The sequence below is a fragment of the Camelus dromedarius genome, chromosome 3 (genome assembly GCF_036321535.1).
Source record: "Camelus dromedarius isolate mCamDro1 chromosome 3, mCamDro1.pat, whole genome shotgun sequence".
Taxonomy (NCBI): Eukaryota; Metazoa; Chordata; class Mammalia; order Artiodactyla; family Camelidae; genus Camelus; species Camelus dromedarius.
The window spans coordinates 22,971,182-22,990,246 of record NC_087438.1 but is presented as its reverse complement, the minus strand read 5'-3'; the positions used below and the strand labels follow the sequence as shown (position 1 = coordinate 22,990,246).

General features: G+C 38.7%; 1 long non-coding RNA gene across 3 annotated transcripts in view; it reads left to right on the top strand.

Annotated features, from left to right (window-relative positions):
- The window catches only part of LOC116150225 (uncharacterized), a 450,186-nt gene that overhangs the window by 319,515 nt on the left and 111,606 nt on the right, over positions 1–19,065 (top strand). For all 3 annotated transcript variants that reach the window (XR_010378073.1, XR_010378074.1, XR_004133939.2), the window contains one exon: positions 15,143–15,233. This is a non-coding gene — a long non-coding RNA (uncharacterized LOC116150225). The remainder of the gene's footprint in view (positions 1–15,142; positions 15,234–19,065) is intronic.

Here is a 19,065-nt window from a genome sequence, read left to right as displayed (position 1 = left end):
CTAGGAGAGAATCTGTTTTCTTACCTTTTGCAGCTTCTAGAGAACACCCACATTCCTTGGCTTATTGCCTCCTTCTGTCTTCAAAGCTGGTATGGCAGCTGAGTCCTTTCCACATCGCGTCATTTTGACACTGAAACTTCTGCCTTCCTCGTCCACATGTAAGGGCCTTTGTAATTACAGTGGACTCACCTGGATAATCTAAAATTATCTTCCTATTTTAAGGTCAGCCTATTAACAATCTTAAATCCGTCTGCAATTTTAATTCCCCCTTGCCATGCGACCCAACATATTCACTGGTTGCAGGGATTAGGATATAGACATCTTTGGCAGGGAGGGGTGGAGGAGGGTTGAGGGGAGGTGGCATTATTCTCCCTACCACTGAAGAGTACCTGAAACATGGCTTGTTAGGGTAGAATTTAGCCTTAAACTATGGAGGAGCTTCTTTACCCAGATATTCATTATATTCTGGTGTCTCTTAGGGAAAAAAAATTAGTATGCCTCAAAAATACCAAAATCACACTTGCTATCAAATGTCTTTTAAAATAATTAAGAATATATTTAGCTAACGTCACATAATCATTATTTAATTTGTGTGTTCTTTAGAGTTCCATATTTTCCAAGATAGAATTTGACCACAGTTGAACCACATTTGGGGATAATCTTACCTAGGGAGAAAAATTCAGAAAAGTAATGCTGTAAACATATTTATGTCAGGTAAAGATTATTCAGAGGATCTACTTTTGCATTTTGGATTCTTAATTAGAATTTGTAGCTCTGTGTTTGTGTTCGTACACACAATCATACGTGTGCACACATCCACATATGAGAAAAAACCTGCCCCCAAAATAACAGAGGTTGGGGGCAAAAAGAAGAGACTTGAACTGAAGTTATAATGAGAAAAGACACTGCAAAAATAACATTGTGGCTTCTGTGGAATCCCATATTTATCCTCTCACATGCTTCCAGAGCAAACAGTCCATTTATAAATGAAAGGAGGATTTTGCTGTCAACCTAGAAGCTCCACCTGAGATCTGGGGAGGAAAAGCCCCACCTTTACTCTTTTAGTCTCTTACCTCATTGACTGGAGCAAACACCACCACTCCCACTAGCACCTTAAAAATCAGTCTTGGTCTCGGAAAACGTGGACGTTGGCATCTATGCTCACTTTTGCAGTACAGAAAAGGAAAGCATTTAGTATTTCAATCTACTCAAGAGAGATTTTTTCAACGTGGTCATTTTTCCAACCTCAATAATTATATCTGAAATGAGATTCAACTTGAATAAAATATTATATTTTCATGTACCCTCGTCTTAGAATGGAGTACAGAGATTCTGCCTGTGTTGCTCAGAATTGACCTGGGTACTATGGGAGAGGTAAAAAGGAGAAGTGGGTAGTTAGGAAGGAGATATGCCTCCTCCCCTCAACCACCAATCTCCTACGGGGTCAAGAGTATGATGGAAAGAGCAAGAGGCTAATAATTAGGGACAAGTGGATTTAAATCCTGACTTCACCATACTTAGTGTCTGACCACAAACAAATAACACAAACCCTCTGGTCCTGAACTTTTTCATCTTTAAAAGGGTAATAATCATTTCTACCTTCAAAGAAAGCTTTTGTGATAATTAAATGAGAATATGTTTGTGAGAGATCCTAACACAGCACCTGGCCTATGGTACGTACTTAGAAACATTTAAGAACATTTTTACAGCTCTGCAAACAGTCCTGAGCCCACCAGCCCCCCGATCTATTCCTCACCCTTCCCCTGCTCTACTCCTCTGTATTGCAGAAGAGGTAACTCCTGCAGGCTGTCTTCTCTGGCTTCCATATCACTGGCTTGGTGGACCCATGGAAAGCACTATGAAAGTTAGGTGACTTTCATAGGGGTACAGGGAGAATCTGAGGGTTACTTCCCCTTCCCCAGCCCCTGCCTTGGGTCATTTCTCTGGCAGCAACTGCATTTCCTTTATGGTTTCACCTTCTAGCAGATAAGCCCACCATGATTCCAGCTCTGGTCAGGTGATCTCAGCCCTTTAGGCACGGTTAATACTACCTCCTTCCAGACAAGGGATGATTATGGCTAACCTTTGGGTCAACTCAGGGATGATGGCTGTGTGACTGGGTTTGGCTCTCCACTTCTCCATCTCTTGTGTAACTGCTCCCATACATTAGGCTCCTTGTTGTAGATACTTGAAGTAATTTCTGTTTTTTCTGGTAAGACCTTGAGTGATACAGTTCTTTTTCTCTTTTCTGAGCAGTGTCAGTTGAGGGAGCAATACTAAAGTCAGAAACTTAGCCTCCCTCTGATTTGTTTTATCCCAGCAAACTCTTTAGACCTTTCAACCCCTGTTTTGACTTACCCATTACCTGCTCCCTTTATGGAATAATTATGATCATGATCTATAGAGAGAAGTACCAGAAATCACCTACCACTATCTAAGTGGATAGTTTGGAAGGTACCATCAAAAAATGGAAGAGTTAGTCAGTTTAGCTGTTCATCATCCTAGAGAGATCAGAGAGCAAGGCTTTCCAACAGATGTAATAACTAGTAGTCAACAGGCTGGAGATGTGTGATGTACAGAGGAGCTGGGAGCTGTACTAGGAGCACTAGGTATCTGGTGAAAGACCCTTGAGAGGGGCTTCTACTCACTTCACTCTGGTGTCCACTCAGATGACACCTCAGAGAAGCCTTCCCTGATCATCTAATCTAGACTAGTGCCATCACCATCACCACTACTTTCTTTCCCTTTACATCAAAGCACATATGAATACTGGATTTCACATTATACATTTGTTCATTTATCATCTACTGTATGTACTAGTAAGGAAGCCTCAGGAGGTCAAGATCTTCATTACATTAGTCACGACATGTCAAGAACCTAGCACTGTACCTGGCACATAGTAAGCACTTGGGAAATACGTGTTCAGTGAATGAAAGAATGTGAGGACACTGGGTGTCTTGTGTCTGGACCTACCTTCTACCCCACTACATACGCCCTACCTCAGCCAAGAGTGCTCATTACCTGCTTCTACCTATAAATTCCAAGTTAACCACCAGCAGGCCCTCTTCGTGTCCTAACAGAAAGCTTGTAATGGCTTCTGAGTCTCGAGCAATGGTTCTTACCACTTTCAAGAGCCTCTTGATGCTTTTTGTTTATCCCAGTTCACCTTGTTTTGCTTGTTTGGTTCTTATTGGGTTTTTTGCTTCCTAAGTATCTCCCTGGATATTTTCACCTATCCCTTTCCCATCTGTTTGTCTGGATACCTAGATAGTCTCTGACTCAGGTTTTAAACTGGCTATGAACTCATGTGTATGTCTTGACCTCTTACTGTTGACCTGCTACCAACACCCAACTTAGACCCTCAGTTCCTGGTTTTCCTTTCTTACATATATCCATGTTCCATGCATCCCAGCACTGGCATGCTAAAATAATGGAAGGAAAGGGAAGATACAGAGCAGGAAAAATAAGAGATACTGAAAATAAAACACCTTCTGCTTTATCATTTTGTCTAGGGTTGGACTTTACCAAGAGGACCTTGAGTTCTGATTTGTTTGAGCTGATGACATAACACATAACTTTAAGGAAGGTTATTTGACCTTGTGATCTAACCTGCCCCAGTGTAACCTGGTATAAAGCAGAAAGCCTGGTGCTAATGCTGAGCTACACATCCAAACAGAGCCTCTAATTCTGGACTGATAAATTATAAGTAAAATTAGCCTTGCTAATCCCTAACTGTTGCAGGCTTTGGTGATATATTCATGTTGTTGAAGTAACACTTTTAAATTCTTTACACAACAGTATTTTGGGCTTGGAAACAGCTTCATTAGTCTCCCTAGTTAATGGAGCTAATGTACCCCCTTGGTGGAATGGAAAAGGATTTTGCCTAGAAGTTAAGAGACCTGGATTCTGGTTCCAACTCTGCCACTCATTAGCTATGTGACTTTGGACATTTTATCTCTCTAAGGCTTAATGTCCTTATCTCTAAATGAAAGGTTTGGACTGGGATGAACTCAGAAATTATTTCTAGCTCTACAATACTGTGCAACTTAGAAAACAAGTAAAAGCACTGGTGTTTGTAGGATTTTTGCCAAACTGACCCTCAAAATAATATCCTTGACTATGGTATGTTGAAAGAAACCCTGGAATCCCAGGGCTATTGCTTTTAATGGTTTTTCTGCCCTCTTAGCTTCCATTCCTTTACCCATAAAGAATCAAGAGTTTGAGCAAGAATTTATTTATGCTCCCATCTTTTCCTAAGGTCTTATAAGTCATGTGTTTCTATGACTATACAAAGTCTACTTATGTGGCATACACTCTCAACAAATTTTCACATCTTTATAAACAGACAGCTATAAAATGATACTTGAAATTTGAGTGAGAGAGGTATAAAATTCTTTTCTCCTTGATAAAGATTTTCTACCTAGTAAATTTCAGGAGGAGAGAAACATTATTTCATTATTCATGATATAGATGGATGCATAGATAAATAGATAAAAGGAGGTGGAGATTTTATAATAAAGGGACAAGAAAAAGGAAGAGTAGCTGACATGAATATGTGACTTAATGTGATTGCAAGTTTCAGACTATAAGCCAGTTTAATCTTTGATGAAAGATGGTCCCAGTGGATCCAATCTTTGTTCTTGTTTTATTTCTCACATTTTCAAATTGTACCCATTCCCCAGAACTTGAGCTGCTAAAGCCAATATCAAGCCAATATCTCTAAGATTGATTGAAGGGCTTTTTGAAAAAAACCAAGCTGTCAATATTTTCCTCACTAGAGCCTCTCTATGAATTAACATTGAGAAGTGTTAATTTCTTAAATTTATTGTAAAATATTAAGCGAAGTTAAATTATAAGTGCTTAAAATCTGTGATTCAAATTTCTGTTATTTTCCAATAAAGCAAATGGCACTGTGACAGCAAAAAAAAAGTGGGGCAGAGGGAGGTAGAGTTTCTTGTTTCTTAACAAGAAAGTATGTGAACACCACTGCCTATCTTTGAAAAAAAAAACTGTCATGGATAATTAAGTGGAAGGTATATGTAAAAGCACTTAGCACAGGGCCTGGAACATGGTAAGTGTTTAACAAATGTGATTTCCTTCCTTCGCTTCTTCCTTCCACAAATTCCTAGACAATCTTCAAGTGATCCTTAATCCTGAAAGTTTAAATCGTCCCCACTCCATAATTCACTATGCCTCTGCTTTGTCAATAAAACCTAATAAATATCTCTGTGCTTCCCATACCCTTAGGGTGTTCATTTCTAACTAGCGTCTAAACAGATGAAAGGCACAGGACATGCGGAGTCAAGATTCAGCATGCTGTAAGGATTCTGCATTACAGAGGTCTATTTTTAAACGATGAGCTCTGAGAACACATTGTATACAGAAATGAGAACTGCTTGTTCAGTCTACCTCCGTTTTGGACCTTTCCCATCTCCTTCTAGGACAGTGAAGTCCAAAGACATGGGTGGAGATCCGCATCCTCCTGGGGCACCCCGATGCAACCTGTTGTTGGGCCTCCTGATTTGGGGCACAAACTGGCAGATGTAATAGGTTTCTGACATCTCTCTTTCCCGCACCTATACCAAAGATTATTGAGTTTCATTTTCTCAGTCACTGATTTATGCCTTACCAGTTTTTTAATGTAATGAAAACTGCCCAAGAATATACTTAGCCTATGTTTATATGTACTGATTTGTGATGACCGTGTATTATATATTTAGTTTGTTTACTTATACCCATCCTTTTTTTAACAAAGGATTGACATGGCTTTTAACAAGATACATGATAAATTTACAATATAGAAAACCAGGGCCAAAGGCAAGGGAGAATGCAAATGTGCCAGCCACAAGGGTCAGCGTGGTTGCTGTGACTCTGCCTCACACTTCATTGTGAACCTCCTGGCAGCTGGGGCCATAGTTCTCGTCAGGGAGAAAGACGTCTATCAGTGTCTAAAAAAAAGAAGTAAAACTATTTTTAGCATTGAATTCTAAATAGAATGATATGAAAGGCTTTACATAAGAGAAATGGAGTTATTCATGGGCCCAGTCCTCAATATACTTACAGCAAATTGAGAAGTGGGTTTCAGATGACTCTTTTTGGTGATAACCCTCAAGAAAATGCTCAAAGCATAAGATTAAAGAACAACTTGAAGAATGAACGTGTGATGATTGGTCAAGAACAATTCTGAAAGTGTCTGGAAATGCAGCTGTTCCACAGCAAGAATGAAGGGTGCTTTGGGAAATGAACAGACTATGTCTCTTACACAGCCTACCCTAGAATTCCACATCTCACCACTCAGCTGCCGAAGGAAGATATAAGCGATCATATTCTCAGCTTAGGCCTAGGAGCCTGGGCTTCCACATCAGGAATGAATCCTTAAATTTGGAAAATCAGATGAGCACGTGCCTAACTCAGGCTGCAGCCTGAACTGAAGACTACCTGCCTCCCCATACAGGATTTGCCGGTATGTGTATATGAAAGTATAGATTAAGAATCTTCACAATAATCCAACTTTACTTAACCACACTAGAATGTGCTGTATTAAAATAAAGGTATAAAATCTTTTTATTAATCTGGGCTTTCGGTACACCTTTCCATCCAAGACCCATGTGTTGCTTCAGCAAGGGGCTCTTCTGACCCTTGTACTAAAGATGGTCTTCCCTTGTGTGTGTCCCCCAGTTTACTTCTCATTATACTTTAATTACAGTTAGTCGTTTAATGTTTTTCCTCCCCTTCAGGCAGCAAAAGCATGGGAAATAAATGTGACTTTTTCATTATTGATATCCCCTTGTGTCTAGAATACTGTCTGACTTATTACTGGCCTTCAAACCCCATTTGTTAAATAATCAAATATATAGATAATGTTGTTATTTTTCAATGAGGTTTCATAACTTTTTGGTAAATGATCGTTCTACTCATCAAGAGTGAATTTATGTGTCTATGTTGGATGTAATAGGTATGACATTATTTAATCCTTAAACCACCCTATTAGACAAATATATTTATCTCCATTTTACTAATGAGAAGACTGGGGCACCAAGAAGGTGACGAACTCCCCAGGTTGTACCGTTGGTAAGCGGTGGAGCCAGGGATCCCTCTCAGGACAGTCTGGATCCAAATTCCAGTCTTAAATGACCACATAACATGGGACATATGACTGAATCGCCTTTTAGGGTTTCAAAAATTTCACCCTCTCACGAAATACCCATCTCACTACAATCTTACTGACCTTTATCATTGGTGACTTTTGTTTAAATCTGCTTTTCTTTCATAAAAAGTTGAGATTGAATGTTGTTTCATTGTTTATTAGCCCTTTGTATTTCTTAAGGAAATTAGAATGTGTAAGTTTTAATTGATGAAGGTAAAGGAAAAAGAAGGACCAAGAAGTGGATTTATTGTTCCAGATGGACCAACAGGCCTAACTAACTGAATTAACTAGACTGTTGTCCTTGGGGACTAGGAGGCATTAGGGGGAAGCAAATGTCTCTGTTTTTAGGGTGGTCATTAATTGTTCCAGATGGACCATCAGGCCTAACTAACTGAATTAACTAGACTGTTGTCCTTGGGGACTAGGAGGCATTAGGGGGAAGCAAATGTCTCTGTTTTTAGGGTGGTCATTAATTGTTCCAGATGGACCAACAGGCCTAACTAACTGAATTAACTAGACTGTTGTCCTTGGGGACTAGGAGGCATTAGGGGGAAGCAAATGTCTCTGTTTTTAGGGTGGTCATTAATTCATCCTCCAAGCCAGAGTTCTTCAGACAGGAAAGGAGGCACTGTTACTAATAACATCAAGACCACAGTTGTAAACCAGGACTATCCTAGGCAAAGTGGGATATAGAGTCACCTTACCGATTTTTCACCTTTCCAGGCTGGTTCTAGTTCTGAGCTGTGGTGGCTTCTACTGGTTACCCCAAATAGTTTGACTCAGCATATCATGTGGGCTATATGCATTCTTTTAAACATTCCAGGAATTGCACAACTATTTATACTGTCCCCTTCAATGTGTCCCACTGGGAGACTACATACCTATTCCAATGATGTTGCAATTGTTCAAAACATTTTTTGTAATTCTTTTTGGCAATGGCTTCTAAACCATTAATGGCTTCTTTAAAAAGTCAGTCTGAACACATCTTGTTCAATTTTTTATTCCACTCAGGTCCTTGCATGTAGGTTCACTCAATAAATATTCACTGAATTCAGTGAGGTGGAATTAGATTCCAAAGCTCAATTACCCTCAGAAAATGAAGATTCATTAACTTTGAGTCTATTCATTAGGCCGAAACTCAAAAAAAAAAAAAAAAGACTGGAAAGAAATATATGTTAACTGTGAAAATTCAAAAAACAATACAAAACAAGACAAAAATCAAAGCTTTCACATGAATATATATTACTTTTAAGTTAAGAAAATGTTTATCTTATTTTGTTTTTACATATTAATTTTACCTCAGGTAATTCCAGAGAAGAATTTCTCAAATGTGTTACATAATATTACCATTTTGGGAATATGTGTACAACTTTCAGAGGTGATTACTTTGAAAGGGACAACACGCATTTAGATGAGTACATTCTGTAATGTTTATTTTAAAAAAATAATCCACTGCTTTATAATCATGCTTCTATTTTTGACATTTTCATGAATATAAGTCATAACATGGATGCTATGAAGGACATGGTTTTAAAAATAAGAGAAATAAACATTCAAGAAATAAGCAGATGACACTCAGGGTCAGGGCATGGAGCCAGCTGCCTGGGGAGTAGTCTCCCCAGCCGCACTCTCCTCCAGTTCTAGGAAACAGAGCAGCAGCAGTGGTTCATCTAGAAGTTCTGCCTCCTGATAAGCAACATGGACATCTGCCCAGCCAGTTAATTTAGAGGCTGACAACAAGCATTATAATTCCACTTGTATGCAGTGAAATCAAAGCATAAAATTTCCAACAATTTGCCTCTGTTGGTAGCATCACAAGGGACTGTTGACCTTTCAGACTAGAGCACTGAGTGGGCATATACAGAGGACCCACATCAATACACATATATTTCTGTCAGCTGCATAACCAACTAAAACAGCCACGCCCTCAACACAAACTGCCCCATAAACCAAGAGCTAATTAAACACAAACAGAGTTGTTATCACTCACCGCAGGATGGAGTGCTATATGGTAAGGGTGTTCTAAGCAAGAGTGTCCACGTCAATACTGAGACTTTCTATAAAGAACTTTCTTAAACATGTTGATGGGAGAAGGGGAAAGAGAAGAGGGGGAGGGCACTGTGACTGGAGGCTGAGAGCTCAAGGCCATCCGAAGGCGGCAGTGATTTATGTTGAAGGAGGCCATTTTACCAGCTCCTTTTGAGCCAGAGCCACTGGAAGGGGGCCACGTTCGGAGCAGATGTTCCCGTGTGACTACTGCTTCCTCTGTGGGTACATACGGGGCTGGGCTATAAGGAGGCGGGGACAGTGGGAAGCCAAACTGGTTCCCCTCTCAGGTGGAAAGGAGATGCGTGCTGTCCGTTGTAAAAAGAAAACATTATAAAGTGCCTGTTTATGTGCTGAAGTAATTTCTAATTACTCGAGGCAGGGAACGTGGTCCAATGTGGTTAAAGGCGGGCGCTCAGCACAGGACAGTGACCATTCTGTTCTCCTTTCTGCTCTTACCTTCCTCGTGTGACTAGCTGCGTGTCCCCTAACCCCCTCCCTCCTCAGAACTCCCAGCCAGATTTGGGTAAAACTTCCCATTCATTCAGTACTTAGCATCTGGCATTCTCAAGTGCTTTTAAAATTTAGGCTAATTAATAGTATCCCTTTGAGGCTGGAAATTATTATTATGACGATGATGATGCCTTTAGTTGATGGTGATGGGAGGCACACAGACTTTAAGTGATTTCCCTCCAGGGGCTGGAATCCCTGAGTGTGGGTAAGAGCTAATGTTGGGCTATCGCCACTCAACCCCACACCCTCCCAGACCACACCAGGGAACGCACAGGGTGCTTTGAGGATAAAAGAGTTACTTATTACGCCTTTGGGGCAACTCAGATTAGGTGCTAAAGAAATACAAAGCATTTCTAAGATGCATGGGGGCTTTGTTTTCACAAAGCCACACCAGTATTCCTGAGCAGAGCTATCACGGGGCCAAGCTTCTTCCTGATCATCTTCTCTGTGCTAGAGACTAACACAAGGACAGACTGTTGCAGCTAAGCTGAGTTACCTCTCTCTCTTTTTAACTTTTCTCCAAAAAAAATTGCAACATACTCCCTGAAAAATAAGGTTTAAATAATCAAAAAGGACACAAGAACGACAGAGGGAAAAGAGAACATTACTTCCTCCACGCTGTCCTAAACCCATCCCCAGCTACCCCAATCAACTCATCAGTGCTAAACACTGTCCACTTTCTTGTCTTGCCAAGCAGTAACAAAAATTAATAGTAAATATTCATGAGCCTGTATAGTCTGACTGCCAACTCCATTATTTCCTAACTATATAACCTTGGCCAAGTTCCTAAGCCTCTCTGAGCTTCAATTTCCTCATTTGTAAAATGGGAATAATTTATAATGCCTGCTTCACAAGGTTATTTTAAAGATTCAATGATACCTACTTTGTACAGTTAAATAAATATTAACTATTATTTGTTGGAACATATAAACTCCTTTATTTTACACAATAGGATCATTCCAAGCACAAGTTGTGCAAAGCAGCTTTTTTCACCCACCTTTCTACCATAGCTAAAGGATTTTCCCCCTTGTTGGTTTGTAAAGATGGGGCACTATTAAGAGTGTGGACACTGGGCAGTCAGGAAGAATACAGTGAACTATCAGAGTAGGTGTCGGGCAAAAACAGCAGTGGATACCAGCTGAGTATCGGTGATTTCTAGGGAGAAACCTTGTTCTCTTCTGTTTAAACCATCTCTTCAGATCCTTTAGAATGTTTCAACATTTTTAATAGGGCCTCAAAAAAACATGCTTATATACTTTGCTCATTGATTTCTTACTTAATTGCTCTGTATCAAGGAACATGCTGCATATGACTTCTATCCTTTGAAATTAGTTAAGAATTATTTGAGCCTAGTACCTGGTCAAAAGTTTTTGAAAATGTTCCATGTGGGCTTTGAAAAGATGCATTTTCTGCATTTGTGGATGCATGTTTTTCATATATGCCCATAAAATTAAGTTTTTTATAGTGTGTTGTTCAAATTTCTGTTACTCCACTGAGTTTTGCTGTGTATGCTATCAATTAGGAGAGAAGTATATTAGAAATTTTCCATGATAGTTGCTGATTCTTTTATTTTTCTTTGTTTTGTCAGTTAGGGTGGAGACTCCAATTACCTTTATAGGTAATTCAAAGTCTACTACTACCTCCTCATAAATTAATTGGTTCAGTTTTGCCTATATTGTGGTCCCTCAACTAATGATAGTATTGATAGTTACTTTATATGCCACATGGTTGAGCTTTAGAAAAAAATTCTAATAAATTGTTCACTTATTTAATATGTATTAGGAAAAATAGAAAAACAGCACATCAAACCCAAGATTTCATGGATTTATTGCTTAAAATGAAGCCAAAATTATCTATTTAAGTTTTTTAAGGAAAGAGTCAACTTAAAGAAAAACATTTCATGTATAAGGTATGCTTAGAATATGGCAAATATATTGAAGGTAGTTTACAAAAGACTGAGGTTTGAGAGACCTTGAACTAAGCAATAAATTAAAGAAAAGCCTGTTACACAACAAGAAGCATGTCTTTAAATTGCTGAGCTCTGCTCTGCATGCTATGGGCAGACGGTAAATATAGTGACACCCCCTTATAATGCTCTAGGAGGGATGGGGACTAATGCCAGAATTACAGACTAATCATGGTTCTAAAGGCCTTTTCTATACCCAACTTTTTTCAGAAACTATTCCAAGTGTTATCTAGATGTACTCAATTGTGCTTTTTCAAGAGATAATATTTACCTTGAAAATATTTACATCTTAAAAATTCTTGCTTTACGTATTTGTCTGAAACCACCAAGTTTTTTTTAACTGGAATATAGCTGAAATACAATATTATGTTAGTTTCAGGTGTACTGCATAGTGACTTGACATTTGCATCCATTATGAAATGATCACCACAAGTCTAGTAACCACCTGTCCCCATACAATGTTACTACAATACTGACCATATTTCTTATGCTGTGTATTAAATCTCAGTGGCTTAAGTAGGTAATGTGTTGTTATACCAAGTGTGAGGGTGCCCTGGGAGGACTGCAACTTAGATCTTTTGAAATCAGAGAATTTTTTTTTTAGGCCATTTAAAACAGCCAGTGCATTTCAGGAGAAAATGGATTTTATCTTTAGGGAAGGTCTTCTTTTTGTTCTGGGAGAGACTGTTTTTGTCAAGCAGATAATAAGGCAGTACCACATGGACAGAGATGGAAAGCCTGTTAGATTGAAATGTTAAGAATTTCTTTTTATAATGTAAAATAAGTCTATAAACAAGACCACAGCACCAAAGATTTAGACAATTTTTAAATTTTGTTTTAAGTTTCCCTTTGCTGAAAAGTATTATTTGTTCTTGGAAGATGTGTCTATATCCTTGCCTAACGCTGGCTCACCGGAAAGGGGCAATTGGTGGATGGTCAAGAGGAGCAAGCAAGGCTGACCTTCTCTTTCACGGCACCCTGAACAACAGACTATGAAATGCTTGAGGCCTGAGCGTGAAGTGCACTGGCTAAACCAATGATTTCTCAAACCTGATGTCACTGACGGCTTTAACACCACAGGCTTCAGGCTTCAGTGTATACACCGTGAACTACCGTGATTGCCAAGTCCGTGACAAGGGGGCCAGGCTGCACCTTGGACGTGGGGATTGGCATTTCCTTGAAGGAAGTGAACCTCCCTGTTATGATTCATCCTGGGACAGAAAAGAAAGCCTGTGGAGATGATTCTCTAGTATGCCCATTGATAGGAGCTGAGCCAGCTTCACATTTCATGGAAGTTTGACAAGAGCTATGCAAATAATCAGATTTTGGACATGGATACTTGTGGGAGCAATTATAAGCAAAGGACTCACCATGAAGCCAATGTAACTTAATCGTCAGGGTTCCTCAGTTTGCAGGGCCCCTTCAGAGGTCTTGGGAGGAACTTTAGCAATGTATATGCATGGTCATGTTTTAAAACTTGCAAAGTAAAATACTTTTGTGTTATTTTTCTTACAAAGAGCCCCACAATTATAACAGTTTCATTCCCCACAGAATCTGGACCTGTTCTGTTTCTAAGATAATCTATGCTGAACTTTTGTTATCTCCAGGCCTTCAGTAGTCTTGTCTTGGTTATTCTTTGGAGAATTAAAGGGGACTGGGTTCACACTTGGGCTGAAATGGTACAGGGCTGAGGCAGTGTCCTCGCAAAGCTGCTTATGAGGTGCAGTAGTTGACCAGTAGAAAGTGGAACAGTGATCTGAGGGGGAACTGTTAATGAGTCAGATGACCATGGCAGTGCAGGGGGAAGTGTGGGCCGATGCAGAAGTGCGCTCAGACCAAACATGCTCACCACCACTCCTACATGTTTAGAGGGAAAGGAGCCTTGAAAGAAATTCTTCACCCCTCTATGTACAAAGGGACTACTAGGGTTATGCTCATTTTAAAGAATAAAGAACTAAAGAAAGCAGAGATGAAGCAAATAACTCAAGCAAGACCATAAAACTAGTTTAGCAGAATTCATAGGAATGGAACCCAAGTCTTCTGATTTCATGGTCAGTTTTCACCATCCTTAAAGTATGAAGCCTTGAGGGTCAGAAGTTTTCATCTAGGAAAACTGAGCAGAAGTAAACAAGCAGCTTTAAGCTCATTTTAGTTGCTGTTGTAGTGAGATATTTAAGTGTTTATATGAAGAGTTTGACAACATCTGGGATTCCTGTTTGAGCAAGAATTCAAACTAGATTTCCAGTCAAAGCTCTGTTATTCTGTATCCAGTGCCTGATTCCATTTTTAAGAAATCCAAAAGCAGGCAAAACTAATTTCTGATGAGAGCAATCAGAAAGTGATTGAGGAGAGGGTCAGGGGAACTGATGGGAAAGGGGACACAAGGAAATGTTCTTGTTCTATGTCATATTACAGTCGTCAAAATTTATCAAACCAAATACCCAAGAACTGTGTGTTTTGTTGTATATGAATTAAATGTCAGTAAAAATGTAAAATAAATAAGACTAATCAAAACACCCATAAAAATTAAAATTAAATGAGATTTAAACTCTGTTACTGTGCAGAGGCATGAATACTCTCAAGACTCAGGGAGTTACGATTAAGATTCTCTGTTCTTCCTGTTGCAAGGGAAAATGTTTCCCCACATTACTGTATGTCACATATCTGTCTCCTTTTTATCTCTCACTGTCACTGGAGAACAATGCCATTGGCAGACACAGTGTGATTATCAGGCAAAACAATATTATTACTGGAAAAATTGGCAGTTTGTTTTCAGCAAAATCCTTTCCCAGTCATAGGGTCATGTTTCCTTTCCTTCTATTCTCTGATATTACAGTCTCTCTGCTGCAGATTTTTAAAGATAAACTCTAGTATGGCCCTCTAATTCTAAGTGCTGTGTATTTCTGTTCTTCGGGGTTACAGCTCAACAGGATTAATTCCAAGTAAAATAAATACAGACTTGGTTTGATGGTTTCATTGTTGTTGTTGTTGTTTATTCTATTTTTGAAAAGTCTTACACTAACTACCTTATTGGTAACAAATGTATATCTTTTTCTGATATATAACCTTGTTGTAAATAAATGTAATCCCAGAGATAAGCACTATTCACATTTAAATGTACTTTTCTTTTGTAGTGTCCCATAGTTGAGACATGCTGCATACTCAATTTTTATTCACCTTTTTAAACATAATGTTATAGCATAAGAATTTTCTGACACTGTGAAAACCACTGTCTAATGCAGGATGTGCTTGATAATTATTGCTCCTTTATTTTTGAGTTGGTCAAATAATTCTATCCACTTTCAGATGATAATGATTTTCCTGTTATATCAATTAATAAGTCAGTGTCAACAGCATTTTTTCAAGTTCCATGTGAATCAAAATTAGAAATGTTTGTCCAAAATCATAGTCAGATTGTGAGCAACTTGAGGGCAAGGATAATATTTCCTCCATCTTTAAATTCTCTACAGGTGCCAACACGTACAAGGAATCAAAGAAGCACTTATAGATTGAATGAACAATGACCATTAGAAAATATTTCCAGGAATCAAGACTCGAGAGGTAGGTGGATAGACCTCAGTGCCTACGACTTGCCTTCTGGAAATAACTGTACTGACGAACTCTCAATCAAAAGCAGAATGCCTTTTAGACTAGTTCTGTAGACTAGGTTTGGGTTTGTAAGCCACCTTTTAACACCAGCATGAATTACACATTGACACTGTTCAACAAATTTTGCTTAAAGATTTTAGATGTGTGAGCCATAAATTTTCTAGTTTTTTAAAACTAATTATCACTGAATATAATTTGGAATTGCATGCTCTGTGATGCCTCTTTGTATTATATATGTTGGTTATTACTTGAATATCACAGAGGCCTTTTAGAGCAAAAATTCAAGATATTCTAGAGATTTTTATTCATGGAATTACTGAATCTCAAAAAGTGTAGAGCCAGAAAAGATATAAAGTGATCATCTGCTTCAAGTTCCCTTTTTAAAGAAGGAGGTAGCCAATTGATTTACCAAGGTTACTGAGCTAACCAGAAGTGAGGTAGCAGCATTTTGACTCCCTTTCCCATGTTCTTTATGTTATAATATGCTGCCTCGTGTGGACCTATTTTACGTACGGTTCATCAAGAGCAACTCATGTTGAGGAAACATTTCCATTTTTGATAAAACTAAGAAGACGAGGGTAATGTGTACAAATATAATGTATCAAGACTTAAGCAGGACATTTGACAAGGTATTTTTTTATCTTTGTGCTTATAAAGACCAATATAAACCGGATGCTGGAACTATTACCATTTTTTAGTGATTCATTTTATTTTTTGATCTTGTGAAAAATAATATAGATACATAAATATGGATAAAGCATAAATGTACAGCTTAATAAGTTATTGTATAACAGACACATGTATAACCACCAACCAGATCAAGAAATAAAACATTGTCAATCCTGAATTAGGGCTATTAGGACTAGTGGCTGGGCTTCTTTTTTCATGCGTCCTGGTGTACATATATATCCATTTCTGCTGAAGATGCATATACTTTATGATCAGGCAGTTCTGCTCCTAGGATCATCATGCATGTGTATCTTCATCTTAAGTAGACAATGCTTAAAGTTTTCCAAATTGGTTGTATCAGTTTGCCCCCTCACTGATTGTATGTGAGATTTTCCATTGATCTACATCCTCACCAAATGGGGTATTGTTAGGGTTTTAAATTTTTGCCAGTCTGATTTGTGTGAGAGCTTTGATTTGCATTTACCTGGAACAACTTTTCATATGTTTATTGGCTGTTTGGCTTTCCTCTTGTGATGTGCCTGCTCAAATCTTTCACCTACTTTTCCGCCATGTTTCCACTGTTCTTTATATACCCTGGAATGATATTCATCAATCGTATATGATGATCTTTGCCAGTCTTTGCCAGTCTTTTCATGCACTTAATAATGCTTTTTGGTAAGCAGAAAAGTTGAATTTTAATGTAGCCAAATTTATCAGTTTTTCCCTTGATGATTAGTGTTTTTTGCATTCTATTTAAGAAATCTCTTCCTACTTGGATGCAGTGAAAATATTCAGATATTAATTTCTAAAATCTTTAGTGTTTTGCTTTTCACATTTAGGACTACAGTTCACCTACATTGGTTTTTGTGTATGGTGTGGTACAGGATCAGATTTCTTTCTTTTCTATAGGAACGTTCAGTCGTCTCAGCACCATTAGTGAAAAGACTATGCTTTCCTCAGTGCTCTGCATTGCTATCTTTGGCATAAATTAAGTCTATGCGGGTCTCTTCTGTAGCTCTCTCTTCTGTTCAAATGATCTGTTTATCTCTTCTGACAATATCACATTGACAGGTATTAGAGCTTTATAATACAGTTTTATACATAGTAAAATAAGTCTTCCCTTCCTGATTTTATTCTCCAAAAGCTCACTGGTTTTCTGATCATGATGGAATAACAGAGAAAAAAGATGGCAGGAAGGAAGGAAGGAAGGGAGGGAGGGAGGGAGGAAGGGAGGGAGGGAGGGAGGAAGGAAGGAAGGGTGAGTCATGGAAGGAGGGAGGAATAGATCTCCCATAATTCTACCATCTCCCTCCCACAATCAGGAACACTTTAAACGGGTTTATGAAGGTGGACATGGTTGGTTTATGTAGTATTATTTCTGAAATCTTCAGTTCAGCATTCTTCAATTTTAGAATCTAAAATGTTCAGCTCAGCCTAGTAGTATTTATTGAACATCTACTAAGTACCCAACATTTTAGTAAGTGTTATGAAGGGTTCAGAAGAGAGAGTCTAAATCAAAATGGAAATATTTAGAGCTCACTTATTCATTTTTTTAATCTTTGAGTTTTGAACTATGAGGAATAGAGTACTAAATTTCAGATTTTACTATAATTTCTCCAGAAAAGAGACAACTAAATTCCATCTAAATACCTTAAGCCTGACAGAAATTAACCCTTAATCCAATCTGGAATTTTTTTTTTTAACTGAGAAAATAAAAACAAAAACAAAACATCCCTATAAACCACTTAAAACATTTAGGGAGTTCAAGACTCATATATGTTGACCATTGACTGATGCTAAAAATGGATCACCATTGTTTGCCAAAGCTTGAAGCGTCAGACCAATCACACAACTTTCAGTGAACAGATCAGTCCTTCCTAGGATTGAGTCTAACCGCATAATTTTCTATACTTAATCTTTAAAAACACTTAGAAAAATTTTCTCAAAAACAAATGTATCTCAAAATATCAATGTAGAAAGCTGGTAGTAGTAAAGCTCTTCTAATTGACAAGACTCTACCACCCCACCCCACCCCCGTCCGCCCCTACCCCGGCTTCAAACTGCTCCACCCTCCCCCTCTGAGTTATCTCCAGGGCACCCTTGGGATCCTAAAAAGGATTACTAAAAATGAATATTCAGCATCAGAAATGATTATCTAAACTGCTAAATAAAAACTAACCTAGATTTAGAAAATTAAGTTGGTTCCTTGTCTTTTGCTCCTAAACTGGTGCTGAGACCAGTGCCTGACTCCTGGTAGCTGATCTGTTATGACTTGAATAACTACTTGAACTATCTAGAGGAAAGTCTCTAAGAAAGCCAAGAAGGCCCACTTAAGAAGGTTGGGTTTTTTGTTTGTTTGGTGAATTTTGTTTCTTCTTTTTTCATCTTTCTCCCTATTTTTCACTCTAAAGCACATCTGTAGTCAATGCCCTAAAGCCCTGGTTCATCTGTAGCACCGTATCACGAAGGATAGAACCTTGTATCATGGAGCGTTACATAACTCACGTCACAAGACAGGCGAGGACTGAGCTGCTCATTGTCTTTCCTCACAGAACATGAATATTGCTGAATCTGTCCCCTTAATTTCAGGGCTAGTGATCTGATAGAGCTTAACTGAACCTCAGGCAGCAAGAAGAGCTTCACAAGGAGACTGTTCCTCTATATTCAGCAGAACATATAAACCTGCGTCTAGGCATAGAGCCTGCTGGATGAGTTCTCCAAGGGAAGAGTGGCCTCATTCTGGTCCCCTCCTCACCATGCTCAGGACCTTTTCCTAAACCAGGGGTAGTAGGTGAAACTGAGGACGCATTAACACAAATGTATAGGAAAGGTGAAAAGAAGGGAAGAAAAATAGAAAGATCAAAAAATTATAAGGAAATTATAAGAAAAGGGCAAAGAATCAAGTGAGATAGCTTGCTCACCCTTGGACATGTAGCGACCTTTCTCCTCTGTGTGGTGCCTCATTCTCCCTGCATCCAGGTGGTGGCACTGGTGCTCTTTCTGCCTCACCCTGTGGGCAGCATTCAGCTTGTCTCCCTAAAATAGGAGGAACTCCAGGAGGTAAAGGAAGAGATGAGGGACACTTGGCTGCCCAGTACTGGGTCTGTTGGAACAA